The following is a 26,104-nucleotide window of genomic DNA, read 5'->3' as shown; positions in this document are numbered from 1 at the left end:
ACACACACAGTTGGAGGAAGAGAGATAAGCATTCCGTTCCTTTCTGCCAAAGTTCCCATTCTCCTGATTGCTGTTCCCGTCAGGTCAATAAACGGATGAATCATAAACAGATCATTAGTGCTGTTTCGACACTGTTTGGATCAGAACATGTGAAACACAGCAGAGCACAGAATAACAGTGAGGAAAGATCACCAGCAGAAGATGATAGAAATAACATTGGAGTGAAACACGGATTAGTCGGGTCATTGAACACATCACGTCCCATCAGCCCTGTACCCTGAGCAGCTCCCTCAGAAACAGACACAGACAGAGAGAGAGAGACACCACAGAACCTGGAAACCCAGAGAGGAGAGAGCCTGCACACACTGCAGTCTGATGCAGACAGAGGACGAAACTCATTTTCTATGACACTGCCCAAAATACCGGTCAATAAGAGAAGTGTTCTTAGAACAGTTCGGAAAAATAAATCAGTCTCTGATAAACTTTATGCTGAAACTGCAACACTAGCAGCCAAATATGTCTCAGCTCTACATCATCTGAGTACGATCCTCAGGGACCTCACTAATAACAACTTCACTAACAACAGGATCACTACTCATCTTCTTAAATATACTATTTATGTACTCTTTTTTCATTTATTTGTTTTGCTTATAGTCTTTTTATGCCACTATCCACACATAGTACTATAGATAATCTTGAATGTATGTGTACATATGCATATGAGTGTGTATATGTATATGGCTGTCGTCTGAAGAAAACCTTGTATCTCCAAAATTATAACTTTACAGGAGAAGGAAAAAAACAGTCAATGGAACCAGACTTTTTTCCAAGTCATTCTGGGTCATTTCTTTTGGTCCATTCATCATGAAATTTACATACAATGTAAAGGGCAACAGGCACTTTCAAATTATGTCAAAAACTGAAAAACGACAAAACTGGAAATACAAAGTTTTTGTATGTATGTATGTGTATATGTAAAAAAAAAGAAAGAAGGGGTGAGAGAGAAAGAGAATGACAGAGAATGAGACAGAGAGGGAGATAAGGGGCGAGAGAGAAAGAGAATGACTGTGATAGAGGGACAGAGTGAGAGAGAGAGAAGGGGCAAGAGATAAAGAGAATGTGTGAGTGAGAGAGGGGGAGGGGGAGGGGGAGAGAGAGGGAGAGAGACAGAGAGAGAGAGAAGGAGCGAGAGAGAAAGAGAATGACTGTGAGAGAGAGACTGAGAGAGAGAGAGAGAGAGGGAGAGAGAGAGAGCGAGAGAAGGGACGAGAGATATAGAGAATGACAGTGAGAGAGGGAGGAGAGAGAGAGAGAGAGAGAGAGAGAGAGAGAGAGAGAGAGAGAGAGAGAGAGAGAGAGAGAAAGAAAGAAGGGGCGAGAGATAAAGTGAATGACCGAGAGTGAGAGAGAGAAGGGGCAAGAGAGAAAGAGAACGAGTGTGAAAGAGAGAGGAGGGGGTGATGGAAGGTGAAGATTTAGACAGTAATCCCCTCCCCAACTAAATCACACAGCTGCTTCCCCAGTCGATGTGTCCCCTCTCCTCCACTCCCCTCCTCTCTTCTCTCCGTCCCTCCTCTCTCCCTCTCTGAGCTGGATCTGGTGTACTGTTGCTGACTGATCAGAGGACTGCTCACAGAGGGGTGGCGGCAGCCAATTACAGGCCGGCCGAGCCTCTTCTGGCCTTTAACAAATGCCACTGAAAGAGGATGAATCGAGCCGCGCTGTGCTGGGTATTTAGTGAGCGGCGGGGAAACAGGGACGTGTGATAATGCACCGTCCGTCAGCAGAGTTCGGCGGCACCGAGAGCACGGCTGGATTAGCGCAGTCACACGCCCGTTCCCGAGGGAACCACCCGCCAATCAAACCATCGCCCAGCAACGCATGATCAAACAGCGACCGGTAACTAGGTGACCAAACCAAGCGTGACATGCTCACAGACACTGAGGGCATTGAATGAGAACAGAATAATGATGGTAAAGAGATTGAGCAGAAAAAAAAGCAGTCAGGTTCCTGCGCAGCTTCAGGAATTCAGGACCCATATTCTACATTTTAATTGTATTTTATTTCTTCCCCCTGGACATTTGTGTGGTTTTGTGTACCAAAAATAATGAATAGAGATGCACCAATATGGGAACTGTGGGCTGATGTATAAACAATTATAAAATGCAGAAATGTAGATTTAACCCCTTAAAATCCCAGGCTTATTAAATACTAAGGCTTATTATTCAGTTACTAGGGACGTCAATGCAAACTGGCAGAGCTATTCTTGGGTTATAGAAGTCCGTAATAAAGCATTGCATGTAAATGTGCCCATGACTGTGACATCACAGCCATGATTCATTTAATTAAAAGGGTGGTATTTTTGTGGCTTACACTAAATTTTGAAAGTTCTATTTCTGAAAATATCAGTTTTTCTTTACTTACCTTGTTTTGAATTCACTGTGTATGTCACTGAAAAGCACTGCATATCGCCGCTGATGAAAGGACCAAAAGAAATGGCTGACCAAACGGAGAAACAAAGTTTTGGTTCCAAGTGGGTTTTTTCCTTCTCCTGTAAAGTTACCATTTTGGAGATACAAGGTTTTGTTCCGACAGCAGCTGAAGTTTCACCCTGGGCTTTTTAAATGCAGCACAATACAATGCAGCCAATCAGAACAGAAGTCATTTAAATATGTATCAATCTTAAAGGTACAGTAACAAACAGCCTGTTTAATTCTAAGGGATAAGGAGAGTCTGGAAAATGGACTGTAAAAATGATTTAGGACTGTTTTCCATATATAAAATCACAAAAAACATTCTAAGTGGCCCTAAATACAAAAAACAATATAGTGTATGGGCCCTTTAAGTGAAAGGTAAGAGATAAGAGTGCTGTCAGTCTGTGGATGAGCTGCCATGCACTGTCACCAGCACTGATGGAAGAGATTGACACCATGATCAGGCCTTTAAAGCTCTCAGACCTGTCGCACGGTCATCTGCGATAGCATCTAAAGCCTGTTAGCTGCCTCATTGGCTCGGGTCGGAGGACAAACAGGAGCGGCTGCGCTGCAGCTGTGCGACCCCGTGGGCCACCCTGCACTTCATACCGAGCAGCAGCCACATGTCTAACACGGAGTAATAGACCACAGAATGAGAATCTGCTTGCTCCTACACAATGAGACTGAGTCATACAGCAAAACTGGCCAGTATCAAGTTTCTGCACACACGAAAAGGGTTTAATTATCTCTGCGCAACGAAGCATGGCGACAGTGACTGAATCACTCTCTTATCAATTAAAATGTGAATCACAGCGTGTAGCCATAAACACTAAATATCACCAAGAGCCTCATTTGTAACACTGTTAATTTGGCCTGTATCGCGGATTCCTCCAGATCACAGTGATGTTTGGAGTCTTCACCCCCTCTTTGAAAAGGAGACGGTAAATTAGCATTTAAGAACACTCAGTCAGAGCAAATTGCAGCCTCCGAGGTCTCTGAGGGACATGACAGGCTTTCAGAGATGCATTTTAATGACCCCTTGCTTGAGTCGAGGGAGACAGACAGCAACAGGAGAGGCCCCTACAGACTCCAGAGCACACTCTCTCCTTTTCTAGCAGCTCCATCATATCAGCCATTTTTCGTAATTACTGTGTTTTTCCTAGGCTTGACTTGACATGACGTTTATTTCACACTCACATTTCTGTCTTATAAAACTCAGCTGGGAGAGCACTTAGTAAGCATTTACAAATTGTCACTGTTTGAACAAAACCTTCTCTAAAAATGTAAATTTGCAGGAGAAGGCAAAAACATTCTTTACCTTTAGTTTAAGTTATTGGAAGAAAGTTTTTTTTTTTTTTGAAAAAAAAAACTTTTTTCCAAGTAATTTGGGACCTTTTTTATTATTCCATTTGTCAGAAGAAATTTACACACAATGTAAAGAGCAGCTGATATTTTTAAATGAAGAAAAACATGAAAAAAGACGAAACGGAGACACAAAGTTTGGTTCCGACAGAGACAAAATCTTCTGCTCCTCCAAATTATAAGTAACAGTACTTCATTCATTTCCAGTAAAAACAGCCATTAAGTACAAGTTATTCTTTTTTCAGACATTTCTGAGGAGATCAGATATAAGATAATTCACTTGCATAAGGAAGGGGAAAGTCAATCAAAGGAAAATCAAAGGAGAAAAATGGAGGTTAGAAAATTAAAAAAGAAAATTAAAAAGATCACTATCAGACTAACAGTACTTAAAGTTTTCATCTTTGAGACAGAGGAGGAAATCAAGCTCTCACTTTCGATTCACATCTGAAAAAATCCATAGTTATTTACGTCCATCCTTCCACTGTGAGAGACAACTCAACGCTGTGAGTCCGAAAGGATGTGTAGCTGAAAGAAAATAGACAAAGTAGAAGTATAAATGTAACTTAAACAAAGAAGCTGCCCGTGTTCTCAGGACAATTTACTGATCAGACCTCAACATCACTGAACGTGAGATTACTCGAATTGTGAGAAGCAACTTCTGACCTTCAGAGGTGTGAAAACTATGCCTGTAGATTTCTTTGAAAAAACTTAAAGCAAGTCTCCTGAAAAGAATGGAAGCTGTAATAAAGGCAAAAGAATAACTTGTACTTAATGGCTGCTCTGACTGGAAAATAAACTAATGTAGGGTGGTCTCTGACTTTTGCACAGTACTATACATGGCAAGTTTTTGGTATGTACCTGTAGAATTTTTGGTGCGACAGCAGTGACGGAATACTGATATAAACAGCATCTCGCCCAGCACTAACTACAGCTATTCATACACTAATGCCAGGATGTCTGGTAAAGAGGGCGTCCTGTATCTAACAGTGCTGAAATGGCTCTACAGTTTAACCCTGACGTTCTTGTCTAAAGGGGTATGCGCGGCTGCGGGCCGTGTCCTGTCGTGCCTCCTCTTTAAATATTTACCACCTCCAGCTGTGAGGATGTGTGTCAGAGCGGAGGAGAGAGGGGAAAGATGGGGGGAAAAAAATAAATGAATGTGTGCCCTCCACCCCTGGAGACCTCCCTGAGGGTCTGTCTGTCTGGAAAAGCGAGAAAGAGAGAGTGAGAAAGAGAGAGGTAGAAAAAGAGCAAAGGAGAAAGAGATAGAGGTAGAGACAGAGAGATAGAGATGGAGCCAAAGATAGAGATGGAGAAAGAGAGAAAAATAGAGGGGTAGAGAGAGAAAAAGACAGATAGAAGGAAAATAGATAGATAGATAGATAGATAGATAGATAGATAGATAGATAGAGTGAGCTTCTAAACGAAAAGCGAAAGAGAGAAACACAATTAGATGACAGCACTCACTGGGAGAGGAGGAGGAGAAGGAGGAGGAGGAAGAACTGATTGAAGGTAATGGGAAAAGGAGGAGTGGTGGCAGAGGACATGGCAACGTAGAGGGGGGCTTGTAATTCACATAGACCCCCTACAGGGTAAATTATTTATAGTCTTCCCCTCTCTGTCGGTACGGTTTGCCCTGAATTCACCTAAATTCATAATTCATATTCCTGCGTTCACCATATATTTGGTTTGGTGCCAGACTGGCCTTCCTCGTCTCTGTACAGTGGATTTAACTGTCTGTCTCTGTCCGTCTGTGCGTCTTCCTGGAAGTCAACATCTCTTATGCATGAGCCTGTGGCACTGAGATAAGTCTGGAGGGTTAAAGCTTGTAATGAGAAGGACGAAGAAACACACTGCAAATGTGTGAAATTAACGTGAGGCAAAATATAACATCGTAATACTTAAAGGCATTTTTATGACAGACGACCTCACAATATCTAGTTTCATCTGCAGTTTGTGAAGACATTAGAACAGACAGCACCAGCAAAACAATATCACATAGAAAAAAGGTTGTGAAAAATAATGAGTACGAAGTAATTAAAAAAAAAAAGTATTTAGGAAGTAACAAGAGAAAAAATAGTTCTAATGATTAGGCTAGAAGTGTAACGTGTAATTCAGACACATGCCATCCTTATCATCTGGAGGGTGGATGTCTTTTTATTTCATTTTCAAAGCTGACATAACTGGATTAAACTACGCAGAAGACACCTAATGGTCAGGCTTATGCCAGATCTAAGGTAAGCTACATTTTATTAAGGTCAATGTATTTGCTAAGACACATTTTAATATGAGATCTAATTATATGACAAATAATAAACAGGACTGTACAGAGCTCACATCGGTGATTAAAAACATTTTGTAAAGATAAATGTTAATGCAAACGCACAATCATTTCTATTGTTTTATTAAAGTTTGCTGAAAGACCTTGTCTCCGAAAATTTAACGCTGCATCATCTGCGGGGTTCGCTTAAGTATTAGTTTGAGTGTTAGCTCATGTGAAGGGGCAGCTTCCGCTGCTGAAACCTCCTTCTTATTAGACAGGAAAACCTGTGGCTTTAACATCCAGTGGCTAAAAGATTTCTCCGGTTTGACTGATGTAAATATAAAGTAGACATAACAACAATAACTAACTGAGGTGGGACTTGATAACTAGCTAATCGGTCTAAATCTGTCCATTTATGAAACATGCAGATCTTCAATGTTGTAGAAGTACTGATGAAACCCATGATATACTCAGAAGAGTGTAAAGTGAAAGAATTGATCACGATATCGATAACATATTGGCCACCTCTATGTGCAGTAATGCTTTCTCCTAATCTCCTGCTAGAAGCCTCACCCTAACAATAGAGTGTACTGGATTACACGAGGTCCATAACCGTCCAGCTTATCTCATTACGTGGAAGCATTATGGGAGAAAGCAGCAATTATTGTGCCTGATAAAAAGTCAATATACCACTGAAGCCCTGGCAACCGCCGCCTTTAAAGCGTGTAAGTGTGCGCATTTCTGAACTAACACTGTAGAGACTTACAATACAGTCATTTGAGCAGCTGTTTCCCTTCATGTTTTTATTCCACTCTTTACTCTTAATCCCTTGATACTTTGCACTTTGGTCAAAGCTTTTTTCACCTCTCTCCCTCCCCCCTCCATTCTCTCCATTTTGCTCTATCCTGCTCTCGGATGTAATAAAGTGCACACAGATTGACACGCTGCTGACAGCAGGCAATATTTTTTTCTGCTTTATTGACTGAACATCATATGCTGGATATCCCAGCGCTCTCTTTGTGTCTTCCTAAAGGCCTGTGATGTGGGCAGACAGCTTTGGAGCTTCTCTAAACCCACCTGAGAACTGACCTGCATCAGCGGCTCCAGCAGAATGCTCTAAAAGAGGGCCATCAACAAGGCTGAGAGGAGCCACTTGTAGTAGGGGTGTAATGATACGCAAATACCACACACAGTGCCATACTGTGTTTTGCCAACATTCATTTTGACCAAGATAAGACAGCATCTGCTGAAAGCATAATTAACACCTAAGTCGTTTTCTCAGAAGACAAATTTAAATAAACGTAAAGTATTGTTAAAGGTATAAGGCGGGGGAGGGTTTTTTGCAATGTATGTCATTATATGTGCTGCATGATGATGTCACAATCATATCAGTATCTGCAAATCTTTGCTTTAAAGAATTTTAATCAGACAGATGTTTCTAACCAGTGATTCATGATGTATGTTATTGTACTTTGGAATAGCAGGGCTACTGAGCTAAAATGTCTATATTCTATGAGCACAGGGGTGTTCAAAAAGTTTGAACACCCCTGACCAAATTATACATTTTGCTGATTTTCTAAATGACAATTAAGTGGCATTCTTCTGCTAATCTTAGTGAAAAATATTAATTAGAGTTCAATATATTGGACAAAATAAAACATAAAACCAAAAATGTGCCATAACTTCTGCTGTCACGCCTTCCTCTGGAGCCGTCAACCTAGCCAACTCCAACTCCCAGAACTCTTTTGGCGATCACATGACTGTTGATCCGCCAACCACAGCCAATTGTCGTTCCCTTTCTCCAGAGTACTTATCTTATGCACCTGTTTTGTTTGTAATATGACTAGAAGTAGTTAATATTTCAAGCCCAGGCTTTAATTAGGAAGTTACGGTACCGAGCGTTTTTTTTTTTTGCCTTTTTTGTGTATTGGACTCTATTTTCTGGAGTTACGACTCTGCCTTTTGTCTTTGCCCTTTTGATCTTGTTGCCTGTTTTGTTTTGATTGTTCTTTTGTATTTTTGGATTGTTTTGGAATTGACCTACGCCTGTTTTCTGACAACGAGCTTGAATACCGCATTAATCAGTAAAGCCTCTTTTTCTAACAATATCCACGAGTGTCTGATCAGTTCTGTGGTGTTACATCTGCACAGGCCACATTTTATGTTCTTTTTCCTCAATATGTTAGTTTCAGAAAGTAAACTTACAATGTGCATTAAAATGTGCAGAATTTTGTTCTCTGTAGAGGATATTAACTTCTTTTCACTTAGAAAATCAAGAAAACAAATAGATTTGACACTGGGTGCCCAAACTTCCACATATGACTATATTTATCTATAATTCTAATCCAGAATTGGCCCAGAATTCCCATTTCACTGCATCCCTACCTGATATTACCCGATATAGCATAAACTTAATCATATTCAATTCACAGTGTGAATTCTATCAAAACTCATTTAATTGAAAAAATATATAATATTAGGGCCCAACTGGTGGTGTTGCTGGAGCCTATCCCAGCACTCACTAGGCTGAAGGCAGGAAACAACATAGTTATAATTACAAGTAATGCTAAATGTATGCAAGCCACATGTATCCAAGCCTTTTTCATGAGAAGAACGTAACAGAAAATAAATTATGTGGAGAATAATTTATTCTGGCCTCTAGCACGATAATATTTATGTTATTAAAGACTGTGAGTTTACGTGAATTTAAGAAATGCGACCATTGAGAACTGAGTCATATCTGTCAGTAAAGCACTGTTAAATAAAACTATTTAAGCATAAAATTGAAATCTAAAATATAAGTTTAAAATTATATTGGCCATTATTATCAGTTATTGTGATTTCAAAAGTTGTATCAGTATAAAATAATGCAGCGCAACATGATATTATTTATTGATATTGTGATACATTTTCTCAATATATGTCAGACTACGCTATTCTGAGCGTACTGTGGATATCGTCAATCCTTAACCATTTCACAACCGCGTGTTTGACTGCAAAGCCTATATGTAGTGTAATTAGAGCACAATCAGATTTCATTTTAATTAGTGCAGCTGAGTGTGTGAAATGTTCAAAACAAATCATTGTATTCATAGTTTTTGATAGTATTTTTTTTTTTTATATGTGGCACTACTTTGTTTATTCTAACAGACAAAATAAATACTGACATATCGTGTATCGAGAAAACTTTCTGAAATATCATGATATAACATTTTTGCCATATCGTCCATCTCTAGTACAAAAGTTTCATTTTGGTCACTCCCTAATTACTATGCATATCCTAACTTCCCTAATACAGAGAAAAACATGGAACACATTTTGTTATTACCGCACCGCCTCTTGTATTTCTAAAAGCCCTCACTCGCCCATTCCACTTTCTCTCTTGCCTTATTCTTCCACCCCATTACCTAATAATGTTTTCCATACTCTCTCTCTCTCTCTCTCTCTCTCTGTGAAGGGTTAATATCAGAATGAAAAAAGCTATAGAAACATAAAGGTCGTCAGAGGGGGCTACCGCCCACTATCTCTATCTACGTTTCCATGACAACAGGGTCTCCACAGCACCCCCCCCCCACATACAAATTCAGTTATTCATACACACGGACACTAACATGCAGTCACTTGGCAGATACACGCTCAGACACACGGGCTTACAAACACACAGACACAGACGCACACACACGAACGCTGAAATGCATTTTGTGTTCTTTCAATTTGCAAAGAATGATTATCTATTAGACTTACTCAAAGTCAAGAGCACCACAAGCAGTCCAGGGACTCCCTCACTCTCTCTCTGCCTTCACTCCAGCTCTCTCTTGTACGATGTCTGTGAAGCAACAACCAGGTTTATTTATTTATTGATGTTTCTCCCCTCCAGCCACAATAAAAAAAGGGGAGAATAAAAGAAGTGGTGAATAATTAAAGGTGGCGAGTGTACTCATTAAGACGGGGGGGCAGGTTTAGATGTGTCAAATAGGAGAGAAAGTGGAAGAAGGACAGGGGTTGCTGAAGATCAAAGGAAGATTCGGGTATGATAATAGAATTAAAGATTAATAAGATGGTTACACGCCCGAAAAGGGAAAAAAAAACAATAAGGAAAGAAGAAGGAGGATATTATCCACAATACACAGGCAGTGAAACCCAGTTAAGAAGCAATATTAGACTCTGGGAACTTGTGATGCTTTATAACTCTGAGCTCTCAGTGCCTCTGGGCGAGCTTAATGCTGTTAGATACACAAGTGGCAAAAAAAGTCTTTCTCCAGCACAGCATGAAGTGCCAATACACAAATCTATACTAGGGTCATTCTACAAAAAGTGGACAGTTTGCATCCCCACACTTCTCAAAAATGTTTTCAGATCATCAGACCTGCTGTCTTTAGGATGGTAACAGGGCTGACTGTCAAAGGGTTTAGGTTTGGAGCTTAAGTCAGCCTGTAGCTTATCCCACTTGTGCAGAAAGCTATTAGAGCACATGGTGTCTGTGTGGTCGTATCATGTAGTCATGGGGACCAAAACTGAGAGCAGTAGTAAAAATGCTCCGGTTTTGCATTCTTTTCTAATTTAATACAAAAAATGTTATTAAAAATTATATTATCAGCACACAAATTTGAGTGAAAAGTAGAATCTTTGAAATATTTACATGCTTTCAGAATTTCTTAGTATGTCCCACTCTTGCTTTACTGACAGCAGCACTCGAGCTGTTCATGGACTCCAGATGTTTGTGCAAAAGCCTCTGGTAAACTAAACACAGGCTTCACTGGAAGAGATAAGACTAAAAAACAGGCTGAGCTCTCTGTACAAAGGCCTTAACATGGTCAATGTCACACATTTGCTTAAATTTGAATAGTGACCTAAAAAGCAGAATCTGCAATATTTCATCTTCATTTTACTTGTGATACCTCTATTTTAAATTGATCATAAAAAAAATCAATGTGAGTGAGCAGTTTGCCCGTGATAGTATACTTTTAGATATTATCACATTCATTAATCATGCTTTAGTGAAGTGCTTCAATGTTAAAGCTCTGTAAGTTTTAAACAGCAAATATCAGATTGTAATCTGTAGATACTGAATATTTCAATAACAAAACTGGAAAAAAGTGGTTTCATGTCTTCTCTTGTGGAAACTGAATAAATGAATACTTTGTGTTAAATGTAATACGGTTGATGTGTTTTTAATCAGAAGTTGCATAAATGTACTTCAATGATTTGTGGACAGATCAATGTAAATGTTCGATTCATATATGTGCAATTATAATATTTTGTTTTTTGACCTCGAATTGTGCAAGATGTGCTTTAATCATTTAAAAAATATGCAGTTTTAACTGTTATTCTAATATAAGGGACACAAACTGTACTGTTTTGGTAGAATTACCCACAAATCATGTTTGTAGCGCAGCATTGGGAACTAATGTGAAACTCATCACATACCACTTCAGACCACTCATACCCGAAATCCATCCAACTCTGACAGTCCATGACAAAACTCCACATAACATGAAACACTGCAGAGCACGAGGTCCACAGAGGCAGCAGCAGTGCCGGTGTTTCTGAAAGACACATGAGTGGATTGGACCCATCACCCTCTCCCTGTCCCTCTTCCCCTCCCTCTCCCGAAATGGGCCACGTTCACTCAGTGCCAGCCTCAATGACAGACTGCGCCTCTGGAAACAGGAGTGTTCATTAAAGAAGCTCCGCAGGTGCTTTGGGATCACGCAGTGCACGCGAACTTGGCCAGCCACCCAATTAGACATTTCACCCGCATTCAAACGGCCTAAATTAACATGGCACGTAATCTCTGAAGGCACAACAAGAAACATATTTCACTCTAAATGGGTAATTAATACGACAACTAGCACTTGTAGCCTTTCGTCAAATCCAGTGAGGTTGGGGCGCATGAAAGCCAAGCTAAAAAAATAAAAAGTGGCGCAAATGCAACCAGTGAAAATATTAGCCTCAGTTAATAACGGCAATCACAGCGCAGTGAAATTGTGAAATTAGGCGGAAAAGCCATCACTACTGACCTTCTCTCCCCTCAGAGCGCCACACAGCGCCTCTGCTCTCCCTCTCTGCACCCCTCCTCCTCCTCCTCCTGTTCTCTCACTGCGACCTTCAGTCGTTTTTTTCCTTATTATTTCCACCTGTGTGAGGCCTCGATGCGGGAGTTTTCTCCCTGAGGGCTGTCAGAGTGGATCAGAGAGGGTGATGGCACTCAGAGGAGTGACCTGACAGTTACTGAAGCAGTAATGGCCTTTTCGAGTCTTTTGAGGAGTCGGTTCATTTGAGCCAGTTCGTGAAAAAAATCCGGTGCACCTGACACAAACTTGAGGTTCTCACTACACAATATATTATCACCAAGTTATCTAAAACTGACATGGTTACGTCAGTGCTTAGCCAGCACAGGCAACACAAAGGCCATCCACTGATCCACAAAATATGACTTACCCAGCTAAAAGTAGAGAAGACAGTCTGCAGTCATGCCTACCTGCCTACAATGGCACCACAGTAGAGATTCTCTAGAGTGAGATTTTCTGGTTAAAAGATTAGGAAAATATTTGGATTTAGGATTTTTGAGGTCGTGTTGTTTTAAAATTTCTTCTTTTTTGTCACTGGCTAATGAATATGAAGCTAATGCTACTGCTAGGACATCACACAGTGCAGCCGTATAGCTGTAACTGTCTTCAAATCATCCTTACAATAGAGAGAATGGAGAAATATGACTCAGATGAGCAGGAAAACAAGCTAAAAGCTAAGCTCTAAACCCCAACACAGACAGCATGCATTCCTGCTCCAAACTGGTCTATGTTGGTTAAGTGCTGGCCTGGTGCTAGTTTAGCTGATCACACAGCATGACCGGGCTAACCAGCATCTAAAGACAACATGATGATTTTGCTGGTCTGTGCTGGTTTTTCTAGCGAGGTGTTGTGCCAAATAAAGATAAAATTGCTGGAGTTTTTGTGACTTTCTTCGATTATTGAGGTAAGAGGTACCAGCTTGCTAGCTTGGTTGTATTTATAAGTCTACAGATCAGTGGCTAGGCTAGCAGTCAGGACTGGTTGACACTACAAGGATTCTCAGTGGTTGTATTAAGTCTATGCTGATGCGTGCTGGGTATTGTAGAAAGAGAACACTGATGATTGATGGTGAATAATGTCACACCGTTGAGGCTGAGGGATACAGTGCTGTGCTACATAATACTGAATAACATCAAGTATAACATTTTAAACTCTAGTTTGAGGCTGAAATCCCCCTCTAACCACCTAAACCATTTCTCTCACTCTCAAATTGCTTTTTTTCTGCAAAATTCTGTTAGGTCTGACAGGCACGGTGGCATTTTTCTTCATTAAATCACTGTAATTCAGTTGCATTTGTGTCAAAGAGCTTCGACTTTTTTCATCTTCTCTAAGCCAAACTGAACTTTTCTTAAAAAAAGGTAATTCACACTCTGATGTAGCCTCATTTACAAAGGTTTGATTGATTTCATGTGAGATTTATGAACACTGTCTGTACGTATGTAAACTTAGGATATCAACTTTTCCCAACTTACCAACTTTATGACATCAACTCTTTTTATTTATTTCTCTAACTCACAGGTCTAAAGGTTTCTGTGCATGTTTCTCACCTGTTTCACTGAGTTTGCTAGCTGTGAGAATCTGTAGTGATTAATCGCAGCAATATAATACAGACAGTCAGGGATGGACAATCCTAACAGAAAACACACTGGAAAACGTGAAACAGCACAAAAAAGAAAATGTGAATCAGGCCTACTATCTTGCCATTTGTATTGGATGCTTTTGAAAAACTCAGGTAATTTTTATCAATATATTTAACATTTTTTAGACTATACTCTAAAATAGTTTGCCCCCAAATGGTCTCCCCGTAAATATGCAAAGCAACGCACAAAATCATTCTGAAGCAGGTGTTAACACCTTAGATCTATTAGCACCTTTTCTTAGAGAACAACTTGCAGTAGCACTTCCAGGTCCTGTCCTAAAGCTTGCCTTAGGCCTTATGGTCCACTTCAAGACTGCACCTTAGTGGCATGAAACCGAAGGTGACTAAACGTGTGCAGGCGCACAAGAGTGCATGGATTTAAATCTTCTCACGTTCAAGTTCGTTTGTTGCAATTAAGAAAAAACATGGAACAAAATTTAGAACAATAAATAACAATAATTATTAATTCAAAGCAGTTAATAAGCTTTTAAATGATAGTCATAAAGAGCCAATCATTAATTTGCTTTTATACTCGGCTTTGTGCCAAACCAAAAAGACTAAGCAGGAGGCAACAGGAGGTAAATAATAGAAGCATTTGAGAGGTGCTGGTTAATCAACAGCATGGAGTGTGAGAACAGCAAAGAGTGCAAAGAACAAAGTAAGAAAAGAGTAAAGCATGCTTTAAATAGTACAGCACATTCTGACATTCAGCACAGTAAAATAATGCAGTGCTAGAGCGAACATGAGAAACAGCACAGCATAATTATAGTGTGATTGCAGAACGGTGAAACTCCGCGCACAGTGCAGCACTACAGCCCAGGGCTGAACAATATAATAATATGATATCTTCATTACAATTAATTGGATTATGATAAGCTTTTCTAAGCATCGTCAGTACATCCACAACACAGAACGACTTCACGTTTTACTAAAACGAGGTTTGGACGAGGCTTCCAAACATAGCCATTTAAGGTGTTGCCCTATTGTTGTGAACTTAAATCCTGGCAATAGCAGATGACCAACTGAGAATAACTGACACTGTTTAATTGGATGTAGTGTTGTGCCGTATATGAAACATGAATAAAAAAATTACTCATAGTTTTGATTTTTTTTAAAGCTGGCATTGCTGTTGCACAGTCTCTGTTACAACATTGCACAATTTGTTGTAATATGTGCAGTCGTACACAAAACTTTGAGCTCCCCTAATAAACATAAAGCATGGCCTGTGCAAGTTATGGCATGTTACATATTTGTTTTTTTCATTTTGTTTCTGTTTTATGTTAAAGTCAGCAAATAGAAATTGTGCACTAAAATATGTTCCCATACAGGATGTGTTAACCTTTTCATTTAGAAATTGAACAAAACATGACTGGGGGTTATTTAAACTTTAGCTAAAGACTACATAGTGTACTGTGAAAATGACTTTAGATGATACCAAATAGGAACTACTTGGCTCCATAAAAAAGTCTTTAATGGTTGGTTTGTTAGCAAAACATTTCTTTAAATGAGATGTTTAAAGTCAATCTGAAATCAGTATTTACTCTTACCTTGTTAGTTAATCGTTTCATTTAAAAGACAAAATCCTTGTTTTCTTGTAATCTTCCATCAAAATGGAATGACTTTTTCCCGCCTCTAAAACGTCCTTTGAGCTTTGATTACATCATTATGCACCAGCAGATGGGCAGAAATAAATTAACCAAAAATATCATGTCTTACCTCCCTCTACCACCCCTACCTGTCGTCAAGAGAAAACTCACAGCTGTGTCACTCAGACATACATCACGGTACAGAAGAAAAATGCTAATTAAAGCTTTTTAAAGCTTTCTTTTTCAACTGTATGTCAAAGCTATTGTCTCTTCTCCAGCAAAGCACAGCAAAGTACGCTGTGGTCGAAACAACTGACCACAGCAAATTGTGGAAAAGAATTACGAGAACACAGCAGAACGAGAAAATGACCTGAAAAGAATTTGAACCTGCCACAAACCAGAGAACTTAATTTAAACCTTAATCAGGCTTGAACCACAAAATGCATGAGCAGATCGTCATTAGCATTCTACAAGCCCTAATGTCTATCAGGGTGAAGATGAGGCTTTGTCTGAGGGAGAAGACATGAGTGGTCCCCTGGGATGAGTAATAAGTGGGCTGTGCTAAGGAGAGCACAGCTGTCACAGGGTTGTGTGACATGCTGGTCCAGGTCAGCAGTTCCTCAGGGAGAGGAACACACACATGCATGCAGGCACACACACCCTCATCAATCCAACCTCACCATTATAATCTTACATTACCATGCAACATGCTGTACCGCCAGCCTGTATGGCTACTTACAAGTCATCATATCAAAACACAGATACACGGTCAAAACACAAAAATATTCAACATTTCAGCATAAACCAGTCATTCAAATGTAAACAAAATCATTCAGAGTGGTTTAATATGAAATGGTAAATTGTAGAGAAACTTACCAGTTCAGATTTCTTTACAGTGGTGGTGATAGGAACCAGGGGTCACAATGTCTACAGCACAGCGCCAATTTATTCACTTCCCAAATCAACCAGTGAGCCTATATGTGTCTTTTATATTCATACAAATATTTATATGTAATGTTGATCATGGAAAAGTAGTGGAAAAGCTAATTTTGCCTTACAATTTCCTGCATGTATCTCTCTGCCATGTATGCATTTAAAATTCACTTTAAGCCAAAACCTTATCTAGAATCTATCACAAAACAATGTCTTAAGCCTCTTATAATCATTTTATGTAATATCTTTCTGTCTTTTAAAGCTAAAGGCTTTGGACGTCTGGTTCCTGTCACCACCACTGTGAACAATTCTGACCCGGTAAGATTCTACAATACAGAGCATTTCACATCAAACTACTTTGAATGACTTAATAATGCAGAAGAATTTGAAAAATCACTGGAATTCCTCTATAAGAACCTCAAATTAAGGTATAAGTAAAGATGTTGTCCTGCAACAGTACATCCAAGCCAAGAACCATTTAGGAATCTTCATTTTTAAGGGAGTTTGGTTCTTCTCAGTGTTGCAGGCAGCAGTACAAAAGTCCTCCCTAGAACTGTTTGTTCAAGCCAAGAACCAATTAGGGGCCTTTACTTTTAAGAAAGTTACAGAGCTAAGCAGTTACACAAGTCCATTAGTCCATCGATACTAAAGCAATCAGTCATCAGCAGTTTGGATTATTCATGGCGGCTTTTGTAGGTCCATCAGCTGGAGCGGTTGTTATGCAGATAAGCTTTGTTGGTCCATCAGTTGGAAAAGGACAGTTTAAACACTGGCCTCTGTCCATTGTCATCCTGATAGTACACAGAAAATATTTGCAGGCGCTATCTAGGAAGCACTTAAGCCATGCCAATGATCTCCTCCCATATGGAAATGAGAAAATATTGGCAGGACAAGGTCAGGCCTGCTTTAGTATGCCACAGAATTTGCATCAGGGCCCAGAGGCCTGGGCCTCATCTGTGGAAAGGCAATGTGCACATGCTGATGATGACTGTGTGTAAAAGGACACGAGAAAGCAAATTAAACAACTGTGATGCGAATCACAAATTAGTACCAAGCAGGAAGGCTCTACTAATGGGTACACGCTCGTGTTTCATAGGGAGGAAAAGAAACTGTCACTTTATTTCAGCACAATTAAATACTCTGGTTACAGTTACAAGGATAAAGAAAAGGGAGAGAGAGAGAGAGAGAGAGAGAGAGAGAGAGAGAGAGAGAGAGAGAGAGAGAGGAAATTCTCACACTGAATCACTAAAAAAACAGGAAGTTGTGGTCTGCATTATCAGATATTAATTTCCTGTGGGTGCTTCGATCATCAAACCCTGATTAAACAGATAAGACAAAGTCTTCCACTGGTCACATTAACACTGTTAAAAGTTTAAGAGGCAGCTTTTACTTCTGAGTGCTCCTGATGTAATCTAATCGAGCACCTTTGGCAATAGTGCAGGGAGGGTAAAATACACTGCTGCGTTAAGCAAGACACCACCTTTGCCTGGGGGTTCAGGCGGAGCACAGCGGCTGCATAGAATGACGGAGCTGAGAGTTCATTCCTTCCAGAGCTAATGCCTTTTACTCACAGTCAAGATCATCTGTATGGGAGAGCATTAAAAAAGCACATAATGCACATTCCCGCATCTGAGCTCGTTCCCTAATGCACAGAGGCACATACACACATATACACATTTGTTTTTACACTGTTTGAAAATGCAGGCTGCGGTTTACATTGTTCATGGTGAAAGGGGCAGTAGAAATGGTCCAATTAAGATTAAGAACAATTTATATAAAGTTACCATTTTGGAAATTAGCTTTAATTAAAACAGACACGATATTCCTATATCAAATATGTCTGACATGTGTAAGTATCTGTAAATAATGAGATTTTATTTTATTTGGCATTTTCTGCTTTTCTGTAATCCATAACACATTCAGTGATGTTGAAGTCTGGTGTGGTCAGTCCATTGTTCTGAGAACACCAGCAGAATTTTCTTCTTTTTTCCTGTTTCCTTTTCTCAGTGAGGGCTTCTTAAGAGCTACACATCCTTTCAGACATATAGTGTTGAGTTGTCTTCTCACAGTGGAAGGATGGACAGAAACATTGTGCAATAATGTGTTTTTTGTCCAGATTGTATCTGGATAGACTTTAGCTAGACTTTAGTGAACAGAGTCTACAAGATTGGCTTGGGTGATTTTGGCCTGGAGTGCATGAAGGCACTTGGTTTGAGGCTAATTCAGCCTCGCATAACCTCCATCTGTAGTTTCCTTATTTAAAATCTGACCTGCTAGTTATTGCTTGGCAGACGTGTTTTATGTACATAATTGTATACAGATGACAAAAACGCATTCCAGTTGCGCTTGTGTTAAATGTGGTCAAGATCCATGTCTGACCACCTCTGAATATGGTTTGATCCAATCGTGATCTGATCACAATGTGTTCTCAGGGTGTTTACACCTGATTTTTTTATGGGGTCAAGTGCAAGCCAAACGTGATCCGATCACCAAAAACATGCTAATGCAAAATGTAAATGGGTTTAAAAGTACTTATATGTAATAATGATATCCTGTATGTGTCAGCATCAATAAGTAATAATAAAGACTAATCCATAACCTAATCTAAACATTTGCCTCTCATAAGAAGACAGGTTATCTCAGTCCTTTCTCTGGTTTTTTCAATGAAAATGTACAAAACCAAACACACACTCAGACAGACAGACCGAACCCATCAGTGGTTCAAATAGCATGGGTAATAGAGTGCCAACTGAAATCGGTTGAAAGTGATTTGACTGCCATTCAAATGGCTTTTGTGGAAGGCAGTGTGGGAGCAGGGTCATACTGGCTGAGATTGAGAGCGCATTGGAAAATGTGAGCAGCTCACTATCCTCCACACTGCGCATGTTGGCAAATCCTCAGCAGTATCATCAGAGGGGTTTGTTGCCGGGTATGAGTGCACTATGAGGCCGGTATGGCGCAGACGGTGCTACACCGCATCTCAATGGCCTGGATGCAAGCAAGGTGTCAGCACTGGCCTGCCTGCCTCTTTTTCACCCCAATCACCATGACAACCCTCTGACTCCAGCAGCATGCGGCTCCACTCCTTCTTCCCCCCATCCCCCACTTCATCTCTCTCTGCTCCTTTTTTTTCCCCTCCTTTAGCCGTAGCTCTGCATCTGTCGCTAATTTCACCCTGGCACAACTTCATCCCTCTTTCCTTCTGTTTCTATTACAAAGCATAAATCTTAAACTATAATCTCTTAAAGTTAGCAGGCCATAGGATTTGTGCTTGTAAAACGGCTGGTTTCTCCTGCATATCTCTTTCTAATGTCTTTATCACTTCTTTCTTATCCACAAATGCCTCTCCCTTCCTTATATTACTGCACCTCCAGCCTGGAATTACTTTATCACTCGCATGATTTCATGCTTTCGAGCTTGTCTTTTCAATATATGGGTGCAAGCTATAAAAATTGGAAAAAGTCTACAGTATACACTCAGAATGCTGCCACTGGTGTAGTGCTCACAAGGATACGCCTTCAGTACCTTTAGCTAGGGAACAAAATTGTACAATATTCCATTGCAGAAGTTGCACTGACTTCATAAATTTTAAAAAGGCACAAATATGCACCTTTCTCCTGGGAAAGGGAACACTGTGTACCTTTAAATCTCATTTAAGGCACACAATAGGATCTTAAGGACCATTGCTTTACCTTTGAGTGTGCATGTGCATTGTCTGTACGTTGAAGAAGTAAAATTGACCTGGACAGTACCTAAAACAAAACAAAATATAATGCAAAAACCTTGTGTTTATTTTTTTTTATAGTTTTGTTTGTTTCTTTGCATAATTTAAAAACTTCAGCTACTCTTTGGGTTCCATTTAAAGCTAAGAATGTTTTTCCTTCTCCTCTACAGTTACTTTTGTGAAGATATGAGGTATTATTAACGGACAACATGTAAAATTGTGCAGTGCACAGTGATTATGCAGTAAAACATCAGCAATAACATGCAAAAAAACCAAAAAAAAAACAAATTAAGAACCACGGTAAAAATATGTAGAAAGCATATCTCTAAGTCGTTCAGGGGAATACTTTGGCAGGTGCTTTGATTAACTAGCTACATTCTACTAAATTGCTGCATTCACTTTTTTCACTTAGACCAGGGGTTGGCGACAGGGGTGCAGCTCTTTTACTGCCCTGTTGAGGCTCCACAGCAGAATTAGGTTTTTAGGTAAAAATAAAATAATCCCCCTTTGCTGTAAACTAAAAATCTGCTGATCATTCTAACAATTTTACACAAAAATTTGTTTTTAAACGCTGAAGCTGTCCCGATACGTTTAATCTGCAACAAGAAACTGTCAAACACTAAAAGTGGCTTCTCATTCTGCAGCTTCTTATTCGAATTTTCCTGTTCCACCTTAAATGGTGCAGCAGTTCCATTCTGGCGCCTCAGGCACCATTTAAGTTGGAACAGGAAAATTCAAACAAGAAGCTGAAGAATGAGGAGCTGACTTCAGCCTCGAAAATCAAAAACAGAACGTTGAGAGACATTTTACAAGCAACTATTCTACTTTTGTGGAAAAGTTTCCAGACTGAGATGCGAGAAAAGCGGCTAGCTGAGTTAAAGCCTAAAAGAGAGCAAAGTAAGTCTGCGTTTTCGTTTATATTTTCAGCTTGTACTAGTACATCAGCACATACTTATTACAGCCAAGATGGTAAAATAGACATAAAATGTTGTGGCTCCCAAGGTGGTTTGATTTTTATTGAAAGGACAGAATGGTTCTTCTTAATGTTTGGGTTGCTGACCCCTGACTTAGACATTAAGCTGGCAATTGGGCTGTTTCAATGAATTTTTTTACTGACTACTTGGAAGCGCGTCACACTCACAAGTGGCCACTTGCGGCTCAAGTGGAGGAAGGGACAGTGAGGAGGGGAATGCACCCTTATCTAGGTTAGCCTCTGTGCTAATCAGCTAGCCATGCAAAGTTTGCAATGCAAAAAGTTTTTTTTTTTGTGAAAATTTGAATATAATGTATATAAAACTTATAAATAATTTCTTTGTCTAAATGTTTGGTTTAGAACTGTGGTTTATCATCTACACTAGCAGAGTAAAGTGATCAAGGTGTATCAGCAGCCATGTACAAGGGAGTAGTTTGCAGTTCAAAGCCCAGCAAACTGAATTATAGAATTTCTCAAATATTAAGCATCTTAAAGTACCCAGCTGAAAAAACCCATAGAAACCATTAAGTATTTTTGTTGGTTTCTGATGGTTTTGTAATGTGTTTTGGTGGTTTAACAGGTGACCAACGGCTGATTCTAAATGCATTTGATGGTTTCCTAATATGATCTACAGATATTCTACAGGAAAATACTGGTCTTAATTGGAAACCTCTAAGCCAATTCCCATTAGAAAGCAAAACCATTCGGTTTTAATCCTAAAGGTTTCTAATAGCCCTTTCTCAGCAGGGTAGTGCACATCTATGGCTTATAAACAGCTTTGTCCACCATGTGTTAGGTTATAAAAGAGAAATGCATCAGCACGCAACGATTTCTGGACAAGTTTTGTTGCTTAAGTCAACACTTTTGTTCACTCTATCCCACATGAGCTAATACAGGAATAAAAAATGGCCTTTAAGATGGCCTCCAAAATACTGCTGTGGGGAAACGACGAGGCAAAGTGGACAAAGGAATGTTCCAGTACTGAAACGAGGATACGTTTTATGTTATCAGGATTTGATAATGTGCCATTTGCATTGTCACCGGTGCTTGAAAACACACCGCATGATTCCATGGAAATGAACTTTTCTGCATGGCTGCTCAGTTTGGCACCCACAGCAGCCGTTGAAAGCTCTGTTATATCTTTGCAGAGTTTTGGCATTTATTAGCTAAAATGTTTTGTGTAAATCTATTAACATAATCCTAAACTTTACCTCAGTAAATAAAAAGTAACCACTTGGCTCTTTTTAGACATCTCCTCCCTCCCCTCCATGATGGCCTCCCTCTTTTATCTTATTAACCCTTCCAGACACTTTCTCTTCGTCGTCTTTAATTCATTAAAATCTGCCCCCACAGTGGTTGGTGCAAGTGGATCAGCATCTGGAACCAGAGTTTTCTGTCTGCTAACGTCTTTTATCACTATACACTCGTTTGCAAAAGTTTGGGGGGTCAAAATACATAAAACGTCTTCTACAGAGAACACAATTCTGCACGTTTTAACAAGTTATTGTGCAATTTTAACTTCGAAAACCAACAAGTATTTTGACCAGTGGTGCCAAAACTTTTATTCAACTGTAAAATGAGGCCTCCAAAAAAATTATGGCACATTTTATATTTTGTTTTTTTTCCCCATATGTTGGAAATAAGCTTGGCAAATAAACAAAAATTGTGCAGTAAAATATGCAGAAAAATGCCATATTTAGTTATTTTATATGTATATATATATATATATATATATATATATATATATATATATATACATATATATATATATATTTCTGTCATGTTATTAACAAAAACATGTAGTTTGGCCAGAGGTGTTGCATACAACTGTATACAAGAAGCACCACGCTGCCTTGTTGGATGTACGGTGATAGTTACCGAGTGAGCGAGCACACATATTAAGAAAGAATTCATTTTGCTGTGCAAAGCTTATTATTGATTTGTTTCATCAGAGTAACAATAAATGACAACTGTAGCATGATGTATATTCCTATGCATGTGTCTGCTTTCTCAAAATATCACAATTTTAGCACAAACACATTTTTAACACTATTTCTTAGATTTTGTTTAAATGTCAGAATGTGTGCAACAACAGCATTGAAACATCTCACTATAAACCTCCTAAAATCTCAGACTTTTACATTTTAAGGCTTTTTATTCAATAATTCCATGAAAAACACACAGTAAATTATAGAAGCAAGGAATGAAAGCCTGGACTTGCTTACAGGTGCTTAAGGGCGTTAAAAGAAAGGAGTAGATTAGACAGAAGAAGCTGCTTTTCATCTTTCTGTTTGGGGTACATATTGATCAGCCTCAATCCTCTTGCTGAATCCAGTCAGCTTAGGTTTTCTGCACAAAGGAGCATCAGTCACAGTGCATGGTGGCATCCATATTCTCGCTATAGCCCACTCACTTAGCCCCTAAATGCCTGTAGCTGTGAGGGAACGACTTTACCCCATTGACAAATCCAATCACGACTAACAGAAGGAACTGTGGAATTCCATTTTAGTCTCAGCTGGTCTTGCCCTTTCAACAGCGTCTGATTTGGACTCATCAAAGGCGAGGTGCTATCTCTCACCAGCAGCTCCGCCTCCGAGCGTCTGAGGACAGGCCGCAACATCACACAACATCACACAACATCACACAACATCACACATCTCACATCTCCACAGCTGCCATCAAGCACATGCGATTTATTCAACTAATGAAAGCAAAATTAACTGTTAAGTGACCACATCTGGAGCGACGTGACAGACCACAGTACGATCTGTTTGTACTTGTCCTGTACACAGTGTTTAGAAACCCCAGCAGTGCTGATGTTCCTTATATACTCATTCCAGTGCAGCTGAGAATGTTCCACCCCCCACCAAATATCTGGTCTGCGAGGGTCCTCTGATGTCTCTTTCCAATGATAAGGATAGAGGGGGTCAAAACAATTGCGCAAAAATCTACACCACCTTTAATTTTTTGTATTTCGAAACGGCCATTATTTATTAAATAAAATTAATGTGTGGCCACAACTTAGTAAGGTGTGGGAACATGATAATTAAGTCGTGGCCACAACTTAGTAAGGCATGGGAACGAGATCCTAATGCATGGCCACGACTTACTAAGGCATGATAGTAAGGCCTTACTTAGTCATGGCTACGACTTCATTATCTCATTCCCATGCCTTAGTAAGTCATGACTACGCATTATTTTTAATTATATGGGATGTCACCAGCAGGGCTCCGTGATGAAAGGTAGAAAATAACAAAATATAATTTTTTTCAGTATTTAGTATATCCACCCTTTGCCTTGATTACAGTTTTCAATCTTTTCAAGAAGCGATGGTCAAAGAAATCTTGAGAGCTATTTTTCCACACATCTAAAGTTCAGTATTAGAAGTTTCTTGCAATCCAAATAATCCCAAACACATTCAGTGATGTTCAGGTCTGGACTCTGGGGTGGTCAGTCCATTGTTCTGAAAACACAAGCAATTTTGTTTTCTTCCTTTTTTTTGTCTATTTTCTTTTCTTCATGACAGCTACACATCCTTTCCCATAGTGATAATTTGTCTTCTCAATGTAGAAGGATGGACAGAAACACCTGTGGGTTTTTTCAGATCTAAGGTACGAGAGACCTTGCTGGCAATGGTATACACAGGTTCATCAGTGCTCACTCAGACACATTCCAGACAGTCTGAGTAGGCTTTACCGACACACAAGTCATTGACGTAATATTTCGACTTGTTTAAAACTTATATTTAAAAACACTGCATTAAAATTGACATTTAATCACAAATCATTACAAAGTCTGGTGCCGCAGCAGCTCTCCACTCACATCTGTTTCTGCTATTTTTCAAATGATTTTGTGTTGCGTGTGAAGGGTGATTGTGAGTGACTGAAGGTCTTGGAGGACATACCAGCTGCGTCCTTCGATTTCTCAGAAATAAAGAGTGCTTTTCTGGGTCACATTCGAGGAATCTTATAAAACTAAAACAGCCTTTAGTGAGGTAAGGGCCAAGAAATACAGCCTTCCTCAGGTACCTCCTTGGCTACAGCTATAGTTGTGTGCCATGCTTTCGTGTCCTGCATTGTTTGTTTTTCCTTGCTGATCGGTAGCGTTGTACTACTTAGGACCACAGTCTCCGTCTTGTTTCGGTCTCGGGGTAAAGTGGACTTTTTGTTGAGACCACCCAAGAGTAATGCCTTATTACTGAATATAAACAAATCCTTCAAACAGAATAAAACACTCTTTTCTCTGCATGTTTATTTGAGGGCGCATCAGAATGTTATTATTACTATGTTTTCATTTATTGACAAGAGAGAAGAAGTGACAGAGAATGAGAGACCTCACAGCACAAGACTATAATATAATAATAATATTATATATTTATATATATATATATATATGTATATATATATATATATATATATATATATATATATATATATATATATATATACACACACATATTGTTCATATATTCTGCTCTCAGTCTTGCAGTCTTGTCTCTGTCTCACCATTCCTGGTCTCAGTCTTGACCCAGACCTGACTACTACAGTCTTGGTCTTGGCTCGGACTCAGAAGGTGTCCAGGTCTTGGTCTTGACAACAACACTACTGATTGATCTGCATTTCTTTCGTCAGGTTTGCCCTATATGTATGTGTGTACTGTAGCCCTTTTTTAAAAAAAATCTTTGCCTGAAATGTACTTCCTGATGTCATAGTGGACTATTATAAAACTTCCCCGCACATGCAGCCAACCCCCCCATCTGCCTTGCATGTCTTGCATTACGACACATTGGGCTGAAATAGTTCTTTAATGTTTGTTTTTTGAATGCATAATTAGCTGAATGAGTTCTGAAATTAGTTGATTTCAGATGCAGCTTGATCTTGATTAAATTACATTTAATAGCTCAGCACACATGCACATGCATACACATCTGCAATCAAGACACAATCAAGACAAAAGATGAAGCAATGAACTGTATTCAATAAAGGACTGTAAGCAAATCAAAATGAATGACAAACAGAAATCAGTTAAAACTTTGTGGCCTGAAAAAAGGACAAACTACTACACTTAAAGTGCACCTAC

General features: G+C 39.4%; 1 protein-coding gene across 6 annotated transcripts in view; it reads right to left on the bottom strand.

The window, feature by feature from the left end:
* The window catches only part of l1cama (L1 cell adhesion molecule, paralog a), an 87,971-nt gene that overhangs the window by 40,602 nt on the left and 21,265 nt on the right, over positions 1 to 26,104 (bottom strand). For 3 of the 6 annotated variants that reach the window (XM_036592331.1, XM_036592336.1, XM_036592335.1), the window contains exon 2: positions 9,844 to 9,925. The exons of 2 other annotated variants lie outside the window; for them this stretch is intronic. The gene's annotated coding sequence lies outside the window, so the exon portion shown is untranslated. Of the gene's footprint in view, positions 1 to 9,843; positions 9,926 to 12,119; positions 12,268 to 26,104 lie in introns of those variants that run through there. One more of the 6 variants, XM_036592332.1, reaches the window with a different exon arrangement.

The sequence above is a fragment of the Colossoma macropomum genome, unplaced genomic scaffold (assembly GCF_904425465.1).
Source record: "Colossoma macropomum unplaced genomic scaffold, Colossoma_macropomum, whole genome shotgun sequence".
Lineage (NCBI taxonomy): Eukaryota > Metazoa > Chordata > Actinopteri > Characiformes > Serrasalmidae > Colossoma > Colossoma macropomum.
This window is presented reverse-complemented; position numbering and strand designations above follow the sequence as displayed.